Raw genomic sequence first — 15,663 nt, 5'->3', positions numbered from 1 at the left:
CCAGGTCCATTTGTCACCTGGAGAAAGGGCCCAACACTTACCCAATCTTAACCATGATTCTGTTTCCAGGTTGCTTACACCCCGAAGGGTGGGCCTACTTGCTTATGTTTTCACAGGCAAAGGAGATGGGTGGATTTCTCTTGAGCCAGAAGAAAGGAGGGAAGCTGATGGGTGACCTGACCCTGGCCTGCTTACTAAACTTATCCAGAAACGTCAAGAAGACCTCGCAGATTCCTGAGACTGGCGATCACTGACACTGAGCTAGTTCTTCCATTGCGGATGCTGTCTAAGGGACACTCTGGGACTCTGTCATAACTGAACATTTTATACAATAGTGACTGGACTATGACAACAGGCTGTTCTTTTGCTGAAAGATCAGGTTATGGACTTTCATTATCATCTGATATTAACTTGTATTAGAATGTTGCAGTTTTTGTTATATAGATGATGTAACCTTAAATAATTGGGATATGATTAGAAAACATTTGCAAGGGTTTAAGGGAAATATTTCATCAGATGTGATTCGGCTAAAAAGGATATTTTCTATACATTCAAGGGTGGATTTAAGGCATTCCACTAGCTGAGGAGATTGAACAAATGGTGGTTGGCATAGAAAGAGGCTGGATCCCACGTGCTTGGGTTAAAAGTATTTCCCTTGGCTGAAGTTCCAGTCTGCGTTGTTTATCATCATAATTTTGATGTGCACAGTCACGTGTTGCTTCTATAGAAAGCTAAGGTGTGTGAAGGAGAATCATACGGCTTCCATGGCCCTTCTGAATCGCGCATAGAGCAACCGCTGTGGGGAGCAGAGAATAGGAACAGGGTGTTTAAGGACCAGTCCTTTGTTCTCACACAAAGAAGCCTGGCAGGCTAAGTTTCCAGAGGTGAAGGGGGACCTTCATCCGTGTGAGTTGTAGGTAAGTCATAATCACATTCTCGTGATACTGTTACCCACTTTACCCTCGTGTATTGGTGCTGACTTGAAGTTGTCTCTTACAAGCACATAGCAGATGGCTGTGTGGCCGGCAGCTTTAACTATAGAAGCAAACGTTCCTGTTGGCGCCATCTCTTCCTGCTGCGCGGCATCCAATCCCTCTCGCACCTGCCTCCAATAAGGCAGACGTTATCCCCCGTGCCTGGATCCAAAATGTTTGCTATAAGCCTGACTTTTTAGCTATATTAATTTGGTCATTAAATTTGCCTTGATAGCTTACAGTATATAGAAAATAACCGTGTAGCCACTGTAGCTCTTTTGAATTTTATATATAAAAAGAAAGGGGGAATTGTGGGAAACAGATTTCTCCCAAGTTGTTCCTCCGCCCCAAATATATCCCAAATTTAGCTGCTTGCTACACGTGGCAAATGACTATGTACTTGGAGGCCAACAAAAGTAGGTCAGGGGTTATTCTCCCTAAGGGTTATCAGCCATCTAGAGCAAGCAGACACCACTGTTTATCCCACAACAAGTAGGGCCCACTCCCTTCTGATAAGGATAGTAGTAAATTGTTTCCCTGAAGGAGAATCTATGAAGTCAAGCACACTCAAGGGTGACCGAGGTTAGGTTGCCATGAATCTAGGGTCTGCCCTTCTTGTCACATGTAGACCTCTAGTCCCTTTCCTTCCTATTATGTGCATACCCCTAGTTCATCCCCTTCCTGTCACACTTATGCCTATTGATCCGCTTCCTATGATGTGTATGCTTATTGTACTGCCCCTTCCTGTGACGTGTGTGGTTACCTGTAATCATGCCCCATAAAGAGATATAAGCCTTGGTTAGCATTTAAGGTTGCTCTGGCTCTCTCCCACCCACCTCGTCTCCTTCTCCTGCTCTCGGCCCACGCTGTGCGCGGACCTGTCTGGTAAACCATGGCCATCCAGGGGGTGAGCATGCTACCATGAAATGTGTCTGACTCCATTATTTCAATCTCTCTTCTTTCTCTATGACTTTCTTATACTCTTCATATATCTTAACAGTACAATTGCGCTTACTGAACCCATGATTCGTTGTGGTAGGCTGGCCTTTCCCCCACACCGATGAAACATACAACTTTCCTCTAGTTCTTTAATGCTTACGCCCATCCCCACCAATATCAAGACCCCAATTCTACCTTACAAATTCGGCTAGACTAGAACATGTACTTGGGTACAGATAAGAGCTGTAAACACAGGGAATCCAGGAGACATAAACCCCTCAGGACCAATAATGAGAGTAGTGATACCAGGAGGGTAAGGGGAAAGTGGGAGGAGAAAGGGGGAATCTATCACAACGATCTACCTATAACCTCCTCCCTGGGAGACAGATAACAGGAAAGTGGGTGAAGGGAGACATCAGTTAGTATAAGACATGGAAAAAAGTTGAGAAATTATCAAGGGTTCATGAGGGAGGCAGGGATCATAGGGGAAGGAATGGAAAAAAGAGGAGCCAAGGGTCATTTAGAAAGAAAATGTTTTGGAAAAGGGGAACCAATTATAAGGATCTACATGTGATCTACTCCCAGGGGGACGGACAACAGAAAAGTGGGGGAAGGGAGACATTAGACAAGGCAAGATATGTCAAAATAATAATTTACAAATTATCAAGGGTTAATGAGGGAGGGGGAAGCGGAGAGGGAGGGGAAAAATGAGCTGATGCCAGGGGCTTAAGTGGAGAGCAAATGTTTTGAGAATGATGAGGGCAATGAATGTACAAATGTGCTTTACACAATTGATGTATATATGGATTATGATAAGAGTTGTATGAATCCCTAATAAAATGATTTAAAAAAAAGAAAGAAAATGTTTTGAGAATGATGAGGGCAACAAATGTACAAATGTGCTTGACACTGGATGGATGTATGGATTGTGATAAGAGCTGTACAAGTTCCTAATAAAATGATTTTTGAGTGTTAAGCTGCTAAGAACAAAGTCAACGGTTTGAATCCCCCCACAGGAGAAAGATGAGGTGTCCTGCTCCTGTAAAGACTGACAGCCTCAGAACCCCACAGCTGCAATTTTATTCTGTTCTGTTTATTTTATTCTAGAGTCCCTATGAGTTGGAATCGACTCAATGGCTAAACAACAACAACAAACAACTCGCTGCCATCAAGTCCATGGCATCTCTTCATGACCCTCTAGGACAGTGGTTCTCAACTTCCCTAGTGCCAGGACCCGTTAGTAGTTCCTCATGTTGTGGTGACCGCCCCCAACCATAAAATTATTTTTGTTGCTACTTCATCACGTTAATTTTGCTACTGTTATTAATCGGGCGACCCCTGTGAAAGGGTCATTCGAACGCCAAAGGGGTCGCGACCCACAGGCTGAGAACCGCTGCTATAGCACAAGGTAGAACTGCCCCTGTGGGCTTCTGAGACTGGAACTCTTTGCAAGAGTTTAAAGCACAGTGTCTCTCCCTCAGAGCAGCTAATGGTTACAAACATTTTAGAAGCCGAATGCATAACTCTTACACCGGGGAGCTTCTTGAATTCCATTCCAGTGAGTTTTAACTTCTTTAAAGTAGCACTTCCTTGAATTAAAAAAGAAAAGTTAATACTACGTTTTATCAGATACTCATAAAATTCTAATGGAATCACATTTTTAATTAATAATATTTTAGTGTGCTTTCGGTGCTAGTGTACTTGGCATATTAGGTTCCTATTGTTGACAGTCCCCCATTCAAATCGTTCAGTGACAATGGCTCCTGTTTTTGCAATGTGTGAGCCACAGTCTCTCCCTGTGTCTGGTGGTCCCAGTGATAGGACTCTAGTTTTACTGACCCTTGAACCACTGTCTCATCTCGTTTTTAGAGGGTGTGGACCTTTGTCTCCTACATCCTAAAGTCTAAATAGAGCAACTCCCAAGTCTAAATCAGTTTCATTGTAAGACACTCACACTCTTGGGAAATGAATATGTTGCAAGAGACTCTTTGTAAGACTATTGGTGGGTGTTGTGTGCCCAGAGGGGAAATGTGTCACATAGTTCTAAAATATGTCTTCATGTGACTTGGGTGGAAGTTGACAGAGTAAACTAGTTTTCCATTCAATGGTTCCATTCAAGTTTTCAATTCAACAGCACCCTTCCACTTGCTCCCTGTGTTTCCCTGTTTCCATCCGTCCTTCTTTCCTGTGTCTTCTTCCTGCCAAGTTTCAACTCTGAGAAAATGGTGACTTTTGATCTCACACAGAGTCCATGCCTCTCTGGTGTTGCTGCCCACCTTATTGGCCTGTCATCTATTGTTTGTCTGCAAGTTACACCACAAAGTTGGTTTAACGGGTTAAAAGCAAAGGCCATAGTTCCAGGGTTCCACTGGTTTCTGCCAGACCAGTCAGCCTGATCTTTTACATTTTTTGTTATTTTGAGTCTTGGTCTACCTCTTTCTTCCACTCTACCTTGGGCTTCCCATCTGGATCCTTTCAGGGGGTTAGGCACCATGTAGTTCCTTGGCTCTCAGTGTCATGGGGGTTGGGTCTTCCATTAGTCCTTTGGACTACTAGTGTCCACGCATCTTTAATTCTCCTTCACGCATTTGCAATGGATAGGAAGAGACAAATGCTTGAAACTTAAGGGTTTTAATTTTGATGGCAGTGTTGCAAATCCCGGTGTTTCAGTTGGGAATTGTTGAGCAGCTAACCTCAAGGTTGAGGATTCAAATCCATCAGCTGCACTGAGGAAGAATGCGGAGGCAGTCTATTACCAGTACAATTGAAGCCTTCGAAATCCTATGTGTGCTACCTATGAGTTGACATAGACTCAGTTGCGTTAGGGTGGTTTTGTTTTCATTTATATGAATACTTATACACACAGCCAAAAAAATGGATTTACCTAGAAAAGAATGATTCTAAATAGAGGTATATAAATCCACACGTCCCAAATGGCACTCAATGACCTTCCCTGCAGGTAATTCAAGCCAGTGCCACTGAGTCAGCTCACACTCACACTCATGCCATCAAGTCTATACCATCTCATAGAAACCCTAAGCAATAGAATAAATCTATTTTAAAATTAAAATTTAAAAGACACTGTTAATGCAACCTAAGCCACATATCATACAATTCAATAGGTCAGAGATTGGACATCTTTACAGGAGCACACAGCCTCATTTTCCACTAGTGGAGCTGATGGTGGGTTTGAACCTTACTGTTAGCCTTCCAACGATTACCTCACAGTGTCCCTAGGCTTCCATGTACATATAAATGTTTACTTTCAGAAAGTAAAATTAAAAGGGGCAGAATCATTACTGGGCAATGAGTTGATGTGAATAGTGGTAGAATAATTTGCACAGGATTCCCACAACAGGAGAATGTGATCAACGTCACTGAATTAGAAGTGTTGAAGTGGTGAAGGTGTTGTGGTGCACACAAGCACTTTCACTGCTATTAAGATAAAAATGGGAGTGGCAGAACCAGGTCCAAACTGAACAGTGGTACGGGCTTCGCACTGCAGAAGCACTTCCCCCTCAGAGGGCCCTCAGTCACACCTCCAGCATCATAGACATGGACCTTCTACCACCACCTTCCCGCAGCTCCCCTTTTAACCAAGAGTGGGCATTACCCAGGATTTCCAACAGAGGGCAGGACCGGGAGGACCAGGTGCGCCTGGGGAGCCAGGTGTCACTCACCTGGGCTGGGTTCTCGCGGTCCAGCAGTTTCTCCATGCGCAGAGAGTAATTCATGCCCACGTTGTTCACTGAACCAGAGGAAACCCATGGTTTTTGTCACTCCAGCAGTCCAGGAAGTGCAGCCCCGGGAAAGACCCAGGATCCAGCTGAGCTTGGGGGTGATTGAGGGCTGGTTTCCTCTCTGCCCCTGCCCCTGCCCTACCCAAACCATAGGACATACCCAGTACTCCAATCTCCAGGCCCTTCAGTCCTTCCTCAATGGCCCCATAGATCTCCAAGCCCCTGGTGAAGTCAGCTGGATGACACGTGTGTCGGTGCCATGAAGCCGCTCTAGGAAGGCATAGAGGGAGCAAATCAGACCCTAAGCTCCTGTCTGTCCCTCCCTTGCTGCAGCCCCGACCCTAGCCAGCCCCTGTCCCCATCCCTTGTCCCTGCAGGGCTCCACCCCCAGACCCTTTCCAGCCCTGTTGTGGCCCATCCCCCACTGCTGCCCCAGCCCCCTGCCCCCTGGGTCTCACCAATCTCCTTTGCCTCCTTCTCCAGCTTGTTCATGTTTCTGCTGATGAGGACGATGTTCAGACCTCTCTTGGCGAACTACAGGGGGTGAAGGACAGGTTGATGAAGGTGTGCAGTCATAGGGACTGTGAGTGGCTGTGGTTGCAGGGACCCAGGGACTGGAGTGGGCAAAAGAGACTCAGCAGCCTGCGGGCAGGGAGCCTGCATTCAGAGAGCAGAACTGGAGGAGAGGGGGTTAGCAGTGCAGGGAGCTGCCTGGGAGTGAAGTGGCCAACTGAATCCGAGCTCAGGAAGGTCATGGCGTCTGGTTAGGCTCCCAGAACCCCCAGACAGACTTGGGTTTAAGTTCTCAAGGTGTCCATTACTCCATATGTCCCTTAACTCTTTCCTTCCTTCAACCCTGGATCCATTCAAAATGAGGTTCCCAGGCACCTGCTCTTCCTGGGCAGTGTTGAGGACCTCACTTGTCTTGTCAGCTTGTCACACTGTGGTGACTTGTGTGTTTCTGTGGTGTTGGGCAATATGACACTAGTATTCCAAATACCATTGGGGTCACCTACGACAGACAGGTGTCAGCTGAGCTTCCAGGCAGAACAGACCACAAAGACTGAAACAGCCGTCCCCTTCCGAAGACCTTATGAATCCACTGAGAACTTGATGAATTGCCATTGAATCCCCTTAGAGCAGTGGTTCTCAAGCTTCCTAATACCGTGAGCATTTACTACAGTTCCTAATGTTGTAGAGACCTCCCCCTCCCTCACCCATAAAATTATTTTCATCGCTACTTCATAACTGTAATTTTGCTACTGTTATGAATCGGGCAACCCCTGTAAAAGGGTCATTTAAGACCCAAAGGGGTCACGACCCACAGGTTGAGAACCACTGCCTTGGAGAGGGTGCCAGAGAGGAGCCCTCAGAATAAGATCGAGGAAGAGCTACCACCTCAAAGCAAAGTTGATCATCATGATGCGGATGGAATAAAGCTTTCAGGATGTTTGTTTGTTGATGGTGCCCAACTCAAAATGAGATGAGTGGGCTGAAAAAGTCCACTAATAATCAGAACATGGCACGTGAGTGGCAAGGATCTAGGGAAATCAGACCACCGAGAAGGCAAAGAAATGCATGAAGATCCGCACAGTACGCACAGTGAGCGGACATGGTCTGTCATTGGCCAATCTGAGTTAAACAGGCCTGTGGACTATTCTGTTGACAGTGACCAATTGAAGGGGAGTGGGTCACATGTAAAATCAAATGAACATTTCAAGATCTGCCTTGGAGTCTGATGATATCTGGGTTAGGATAAAGTCTATACACCTTTATCCTCTAGTAAACACAATACAACTAAGATCTAGCCAAGCGAGTGATGAAAAAATTGAACTCTACCACCTTCTTCAGTTTCAAATGCATTAAACAGGGGATCAGGAAGCATTAGTAAATATTGGTGATTGGAATGCAAACATTGGAAACAAAGGGGAAAGGAGAATCGTTTGAAAATTTGTCCTTGGTGACAAAAAATGAAGCCGGAGAAGGCAGAGAGAAAATTTCAGACCAAGAATTTATTCCTGTGTTCGTCTGGGTAGACTAGAGAAACAAATCCAGGGAGTCTCCTCTGGGAAAACATCCCAGGACAGTCCAGGTCAAGTCCATAAGTGTGGTATTATTCCATATGTCTGATACCAGTTTGTAAATTCCTCTTGAGACTCAGGCAGCATGTGCAGTGATGCTGTGTGCAGGAAGATCACAGGCCAGTGGATAGAAAGTCTTGCAGACCCAGTGGTGGTGGAGGCATCTCAGCACTTCCTTGGGTCTCCACATGGGTCCTCCAGATACAGGGCTCTGGTTCTATCAGTGTAGCTCCATGTGGCTTCTTAACAGGAATGTGTAGCAGAGAGAGTTTGTGTCCCCCCTCCAGGGAGGAAGACAGTGGAGTTCCCAGAATCCTTAGGAGAAGGCCATGCCCACACTGAGACCTCATTGGCTGTGACTTGATTGACAGGCTAGACTCCACCCCTTCTCAAGTTGACAGATTATGTACCCGCCACAATTCCGTTCATAGACCATTTACAGCGTCATGTACAGGAACTATACTTGTGGAGTTGGCCATGTGGAATACACAGTAATCAAATGGACTGCCTCTGTGGGAAGAGACAATACACCCAGAGGCTGATAATGTTACCTCTAAGTAGACTATAAAGATATATAAACAAATTATGAAGGATTCTGAGTTCTCACTTAATGATAGCCCTAATGTAAGAACAATGTGTTCTTAGGATGTGGACCTGCTCAACATTAACCTTCACGAAGACAACACTGAAGAGATGGGTGTAGAGCACCGTGTGGTGAATAAATCCAACAGTGTCGGTTATCTGGAAGGATAGTGTCTAGGGCCTTCTGGTTTGTCTAAAAACAATCAGCCATCTCAGTGAGGTTTTGGCTAAGTCCACATGGAAGAAGCACAACAGCCTGTATGATCAAAGAAATGTTAATAATAATGATTAATGATCAGAGGAGGAGTTGTATTAGAAATTGACCCCTGAGTACCCCATTTAAAAGGCAAATGCTAGCCGTGACAGTGCCAAATCCATTTGCAGGGTCCCCAAAGAGATGAAGTCTCCATTGAATTCTTTCTGATCTCTAACCAAGGATGGAGACAATCTTGTCCTCAGGCAGAGTTCCTGGGATGGTAGATTGCTTCTCCACCTTTCTGATCAGCCTAGGAGGGGCAGTCTCTTCTTTAGGCACTGACCAGATGTGTTCTTGATGAAGGTCACTGTACTGGGGACAGTAGAGTGGGTCCAATTCTCATGAGCCATGAGTTGAAGGTCCTTGGTTGAAAGGCCCTGGACCAATCTTCTAAACCCTCTGTTTAATGGTGTGTGAGTCATGCTCCTGTCTGTAATCCCTCCTGTCATTGTGATGTCTTGGTCTGGCACCAACCATGTTTTTGTGGCAGTTTGCCTTCCCTTCCCATGCCCTATTTACCTATCTTCCTAATTGTGAACCAACCCTCTGATGTAATTTTAACCTCCTGCTAATGACTTCCCCTTCTGGATGATGTGTCTGTGTCTTTGTCACTTTTGAGATGTAATAAATGTTCTCCTTAAATTAAATGAGAGAGAGAGAAAGAGAGCAAACAGAGAAGCTCAATACCTGCAGCTAACAAAGGCCAGGGATCAACTGTGAAACGGATCATCCATTGCTCACATTCAAGTTCACGCTGTCGTTTCACTCAGTCAGTCTTATTTCTGATTCACCTGTGCCCATTTTCATAAACTCCAGGAAGCAGTTTGGGGCTTTCACACTGTACTCTGCTTCACTCCCTACACCCAGTGCCCAAGGTCATCTCCCTCAGATTCACAATTGGTAATCAGTTTTTCCAATTTCATGAAGAAAGATGATGGTATTTGTATCGGGTTAGCATTAAACTTCTCTAGGGCCTTAGGTAGAACTGACAAATTTACTATATTCAGTCTTCCGATCCAAGAACATGGGATATTCTTCCATTTGTTGAGGTCACTCTTGGTTTCTTGTAATAGTGTTCTGTCATTTTCCTTTTTTTTTTTTTTGGTCTTTTGTTGTTTTAGTCTAATCTTTTGTTGTTTTAGTCAGATATATCGCTAGGTATTTCAATTTGTGCTTGGCGATTGTGAAGGGAACTCCCCTTTTGATCCCTTGGTCTTGTCTGATGTCTATAGCAGTCCGATGGACTCCTGTTTGTTGATCTTGTATCCCGCCACCCTGCCATATTGCTCTCTTGCTTCCAGCACTCCACTTGTGGAGCTTTTGGGATTTTACATATATAAAACCATATCATCTGTGACTAACGATAGTTTCACCTCTTCCTTCTTCATACGAATAATTTTGATGCCTTTTATGGTATTAGCTAGGATGTCCAGTCTGATATTAATTAGTAGTGGGGACAAGTGGCATCCTTGACTGGTTCCTTTTTTCAGAGGGATTATTTTAGTGTTTTCTCCATTGACTACCACGTTGGCTGTTGGTTTTTCATATATAGCTTGTACTATATTGAGGAATTTTCCTTCCATTCCTATCTTCTTGAGTGTCTTAAACAGGAATGGGTGTTGGGTGTTGTCGAATGCTTTTTTCCTCATCTTTTGATATTATCATGTGGCTCTTATAGTTCTTCATGTCAATGTGGCGAATAATACGAATGGTCTTTCCTATGTTGAGCCATCCCTGCATCCATGGTAATAATCCGACTTGGTCATGGTGAACTATTTTTTTATATGCTTTTGTTTTCTATTGGCCAGTATTTTGTTAAGGATTTTTGCATCAATGTTCATTAGGGATAGTGGTCTGTAGTTCTTGATTCTAGTGGGATTCTTGCCCAGTTTAGGTATCAGAGTTATACTAGCTTCATTGGAAGATCAGGCGTTTGCGGTCTTTTGCTATGTTCTCAAAGAGTTTGTTTAGGATTGGTGTAAGTTCTTGCCTGAATGCTTGGTAGAATTCTCCTGTGAAGCCATCTAGTCCAGGAGATTTCTTTGTTGGTAATCCCTTGATAACCTTGCCTATTTCTTCTATTGCTATGGGTCTGTTGAGATTCTAGACATCCATCTGGGATAGTTTAGGGAGGATCATTTTTCCAAGTATTTTCCCATGTCTCCCAAGTTGTGGAATTCATTGAAGTACAGGCCTTTGTAGTATTGTGTCATTATGCTTTCGATTTCATTAGGGTCCATTTTAATGTGCCCTGTTTCATGCCTTATTCTTGCTGCTGAAATTTGTTTCTTCCTTTTTTTGGTTAGGTTTGCCAGCGGACTGTCAATTTTGTCAATCCTTTCAAAGAACCAACTTTTAAAAATCATTTTATTGGGGGCTTATACAACTCTTATCACAACCCATACTCCATCCATTATGTCAAGCACATTTGTACATTTGTTGCCAGCATCATTTTAAAAACATTTTTAAAGAACCAACTTTTAGCTGCATTAATTTTTTTTGCATAGTTTCCTTGTTTTCCCTCTCATGAATCTCAGCCCTGGTTTTTAGTATTTCTTTTGCTATTAGTAGGATCGTCCTGTTGACTCTGCTCTAATTGCTATAAGTTTTGTGTCAGCATGTCAATCATAACTCTCTCTTCCTTTTTCATGTGTGCATGTATTGCTATCACACTTCCTCTGATTAATCTTATTCTCATTCTCGTTGGCTCCTATGAATTTCATAATTTCATCTCTGATCTGGGCCAGTGCCCACTCCTTTTACAATAGAGAGCTGTTCATTCTCCAATTGTTTGCTCTTGTTTTCTAAATCTTCCTTTGGTTGATTTCCAGCCTTATGGCATAGTGGTCTGACAGAGAATTCTGTAAGACCTCTATGTTCTTGAATTTACACAGATTCGGTCTGTCTTCAAGTATGTGCCCTGTGGACTTGGAAAGAATGTGATTTTTTGTGTGTGTGTGCATTTGGGTGGAGAGCTCTGAAAATATCTAGCAGGTGAAGTTGTCTAATCATAATGTTTAGATCTGTAGCCTCCTGTTAAGCTCCTTTCCCTGTGATTGATCTCTCTCGGAGAGTGGTGTATTAAAGTCATTTACTACAATGGTTGAGTCTGTGCTTTCTTTTTTCATCTTTTGGAGCATTTGATTGACGAATTTTGTGGGTCACTGGCTGGGCACGTATATATTTATCATGCTGACAGGTTCTTGGCATCCTGTTCCCTTGAGCATTGTATAGTGCCCCTCCTTATCTCTTGTTATGGCTGCACCTTGAGATCAATTTTGTCCTAGTTTAGGATCGCAACCCCTGCTTTTTATGAATTGCCATTTTCGGAGTATATTTTTCTCCAGCCTTTGATTCTCAGCCTATTTTTGTCTGTAATCTTGAGATGCATCTCCTGTAGGCAGCAGATCGACGGGTTGTGTTTTCTAAGCCAGTCTGCTAGCCTCTGCCTTTTAATGTCTGAGTTCAGTACATTGATATTCATGGTTATTACATCCATCTGGGACTTTGTGATGTTATCTTGTACCTTTTGTGTTGGGTGTTTTCCTACCTCCCTTTCATATCAGTGTGTTGTGCATGTTTGTGTGTGTGTGTGGTTCATTCTTGCCCTCTTTCCACTGTTGAGCCAATGCTATCTCAGGGGCTGTTTTCTTTATGTAAACTTCAGGGTGGAGTTGTTCTATGGGGAGGTCTGTTATTTGTGCTTGGTGAGTGCTGTTCATCTGCCCAAACTCGGTTGGCAAAGAGCTTTTGTATGGTTGGGTTCTTTTCATGTATTCTTTGAGTATTTCTTTGTCCTGGAAGACTCTCACTTCTTCATCAACCTTGATAAATAATTTGGATGCACAGAGTATTCTTGGGTTTGCGATTATTTTCCTTCAATTTTCAGAATATGTGACTCCACTGCCTCCTCTTCTTCATAGTGCTTGGTGATAGGTCTGAGAACTTCTTATCTGCTGTGTATTTATATGTGACTGTTTGTTTTTCCCTAGCTGCTCTTATGATTTCTCCTTTTCCTCAAAATTGAATAGTTTGAATATTATATGCCTTGGTGACTTCCTGGGATTCAGTCTAGCTGGTGTTCTTCGACCTCGGTTGCCTGGTTTTCATTCATTATGTTGGGGAAATCTTCCTCTAACAATTCCCTTGCTATTTTTGCCGTTGAATCCTTCGTTGTGTCTCATGCCAGTAGTCCAATGATTCTAATATTGTTCCTCTTCATAGCATCAGACATGGCTCTCAGGTTTTCTTCAGCACCTCTGATTATCTTATTTGACTGACTTTCCTGTTTGTTGAAGCTTGCCTGGTTATCCTCTAGGTCACTGGTATGATTCTCTGCCTCCTCAAGTCTGTTGGCAAATTCTGTGGATATACTACTGGTTTTTGTTATCTCGCCCCTTACGTCTTGTATTTCCCTTTGGTGTGTGGCCTTTATCTCCTCTGTCATTTCATCCTTTTTCTGTATTGCTACCCTCATATCCAAGCAGCATTCTGAAGATTTCTATGGCAGATCAATGTCTCCTTCTTCTATGCAGGTCATTTGGTTCAGGACTTTTTCTGAAATTGCCTTTTGTTTTTCTTATTTTTTTCATTGAGGTTGTTGGGGTTGGTTTCTGTTTGAGTTGTGTTGTTTTAGAGGAGCGTGGCACCATTTTACAGAGACTCGAAGATACTAGGCTCTCTCTTTGGAAGAAGTGTAGGAATGCTTCTTTGAACTCTCTGCAGGTAACTGCCCTGGGGTAGGGGCTACTGTTTTATCTTCCTGTGGTTTCATTCTTTCCCTAGCCACCCAGTATTCTGTTATTTGTAAGGAAAGTTGGATGGTCCAGTCAGGGAACGGTGGTTGCGTGGATGTGGAGGATGGCACTGCTCTGGATGATCTAATAGGAAGCATAGCCTCTACCCCTAGTCACCAGAAAACCTGGTTTCCACACCCCATCGTCATTCTTCCACCAGATTTTCTCCGGGTCGGCTTTTTCTTTTTTGGGGTAGAAAAGTGTTTCTCTGCCCTAGTTACATTAGAATCTTTTGGAAGTGAGAACAAATTTAGAGTCAATAGGGCCAAGTGGCGTTTATTGTGTGCTGTCTCACCTTTCGTTTCCCCCTTCTGTTTAAATAATTGAATTTTCAGTGTGCCATGTGCCCGTTCAATGAGAATTTGACCTTGGGGGTTCTCCTCGCTCTGATAGGATTAAGCAATTAGTGAATGGCATGGAAGGGTTGGACCTGCGAACTTGGGCTCAAAGCATCTCACAGAGCTTAAGTTCTAGTCTGACTGTGTTGGTTATTCATCATAAATTTGATGCTTGCAGTCTCATGTCACTTCTATAGGAAGCTAAGAGATATGCAGAGAGACCATGATGCCTCCGTGATACTATTGAATCTTAAACATAATGCAGAAAGGGAAATGTGGGATACTAGTACTAAGGGAAATAGAATTGGGACTTATTCTCTGACTGGTACAGAGTGAATCTGGAAGACTAGTATCCCATGGCAGGAAGACCGCCACTCTGGTAGTTAGAGATATAGTCTGAGTACATTTTCCTGCGGTTGTCTACCATTTCCACAGTTTCTCCTTAAAGCTGTGCTGCCTTAAGGTAAAGCAAATGGTTGATTCATTCTGAAGCAGACTTTCCTATTTGCTCGTTTTCTTCCTGATGCGGCATCCAGCCCCTCAATTACCTTCCCAATAGCAGGTGGGCATAGGGGGGACTTTATCCTCCATGCCTGGATTAAAAATGTTTGCTATAAGCCTGAATGTTTGGCTATATTAATTGGATCATGAAGTTTTGCCTTGATAGCTTGCAATGTATAGAAAATAACCATGTAGCCACTGTGGCGCTTTTGAATTTTATGGATAAAACAAAAGGGGGAATTGTGGGAAACAAGGATTTCTCCCAAGTTGTCTCCTCCATATATGTGCCAGACTTAGCTGCTTGCGAATGACTATACACTTGGAGGTCATCAGAAGTAGGTCAGGGTTATTCTTCCTAAGGGTTATCAGCCATCCAGAGCAGTCACCACTGTTTATCCCACAACAAGTAGGACCCACTCCCTTCTGATAAGGAGAGTAGTTGTTTGTTTCCTTGTAGTAGACCCTAGAGAGGTCAAGGGCACCCAAGGGTAGCCAAAGTTGGGCTGCCATCATGAATCTAGAGTCTGCCCTTCTTGTCACATGCATGCCTCTAGTTCCACCCCTTCCTATCATGTGCACACCCCTGGCTCATCCCCTTCCTATGATGTGTATGTCTATTGTACTGTCCCTTCCTGTGATGTGTGGTTACCTGTAAACACGCCCCCCCCCTAAGTAGATATAACCCTTGGTTAGCAAGAAACCGGGTCCTCCAGGCTCCTGCTGGGTCTACGTCCCACCTTAACTCTACCCACGCTGTGCGTGGACCTGGACGGTAAGATCACGGCCATCCAGGAGGTGAGCATGCTACCATGAAATGTGTCCAACTCCCTTATTTGACTCTCTGTTCTAACTCTCATGGTCTCTCTAACTATATATATAAAAGAACCATACAATTGTGCTTACTGAACCCACGATTAGTGGTGGGGGCTGGCCCCTCTCTTTCAACAACACATCTGAAGAAGTTTATGTGTATAATCACTGTTTGGCTTGTTGAGAAAAAGATATTTTCAATGAAGAGTGATTACTCTTGAAAAATTCTGTCATGCAATCTCCAGCTTGTTTATATCACCAAGACCACATTTACCAATACTGTCCCTTTTTCTTTGATTCCAACTTTTGTATTTCACTCACCACTAATTATCAATGCATCTTGAGTGCATGTTGGTTTTATTTCAAAATGAAGATGTTGGTTAATTTCATCAGTTTCCTTATCACTGGGTTTAGAAGTTGGTGCACAAATTTGAAAAACAGTTGTATGGACCGATTTCCTTGTGCATGGATAGGGATAGGTATTTTCCTTTTAGAAACAGTGTGGTGCTTCAATAGATCTTGAAGTGTCCTTTTCGATGATCAACGCAATGATTTTTCCCTAAATTTGTCATTTCTCACAAACTAAACCAGATAATTGTGATAACTTGTGAATCACGACCCCTTTGGGGGTCAAACAACCCTTTCA

Source organism: Tenrec ecaudatus, chromosome 18 (genome assembly GCF_050624435.1).
Source record: "Tenrec ecaudatus isolate mTenEca1 chromosome 18, mTenEca1.hap1, whole genome shotgun sequence".
NCBI lineage: Eukaryota > Metazoa > Chordata > Mammalia > Afrosoricida > Tenrecidae > Tenrec > Tenrec ecaudatus.
The sequence above is the reverse complement of the archived record's forward strand: the minus strand, read 5'-3'. Positions refer to the sequence as shown.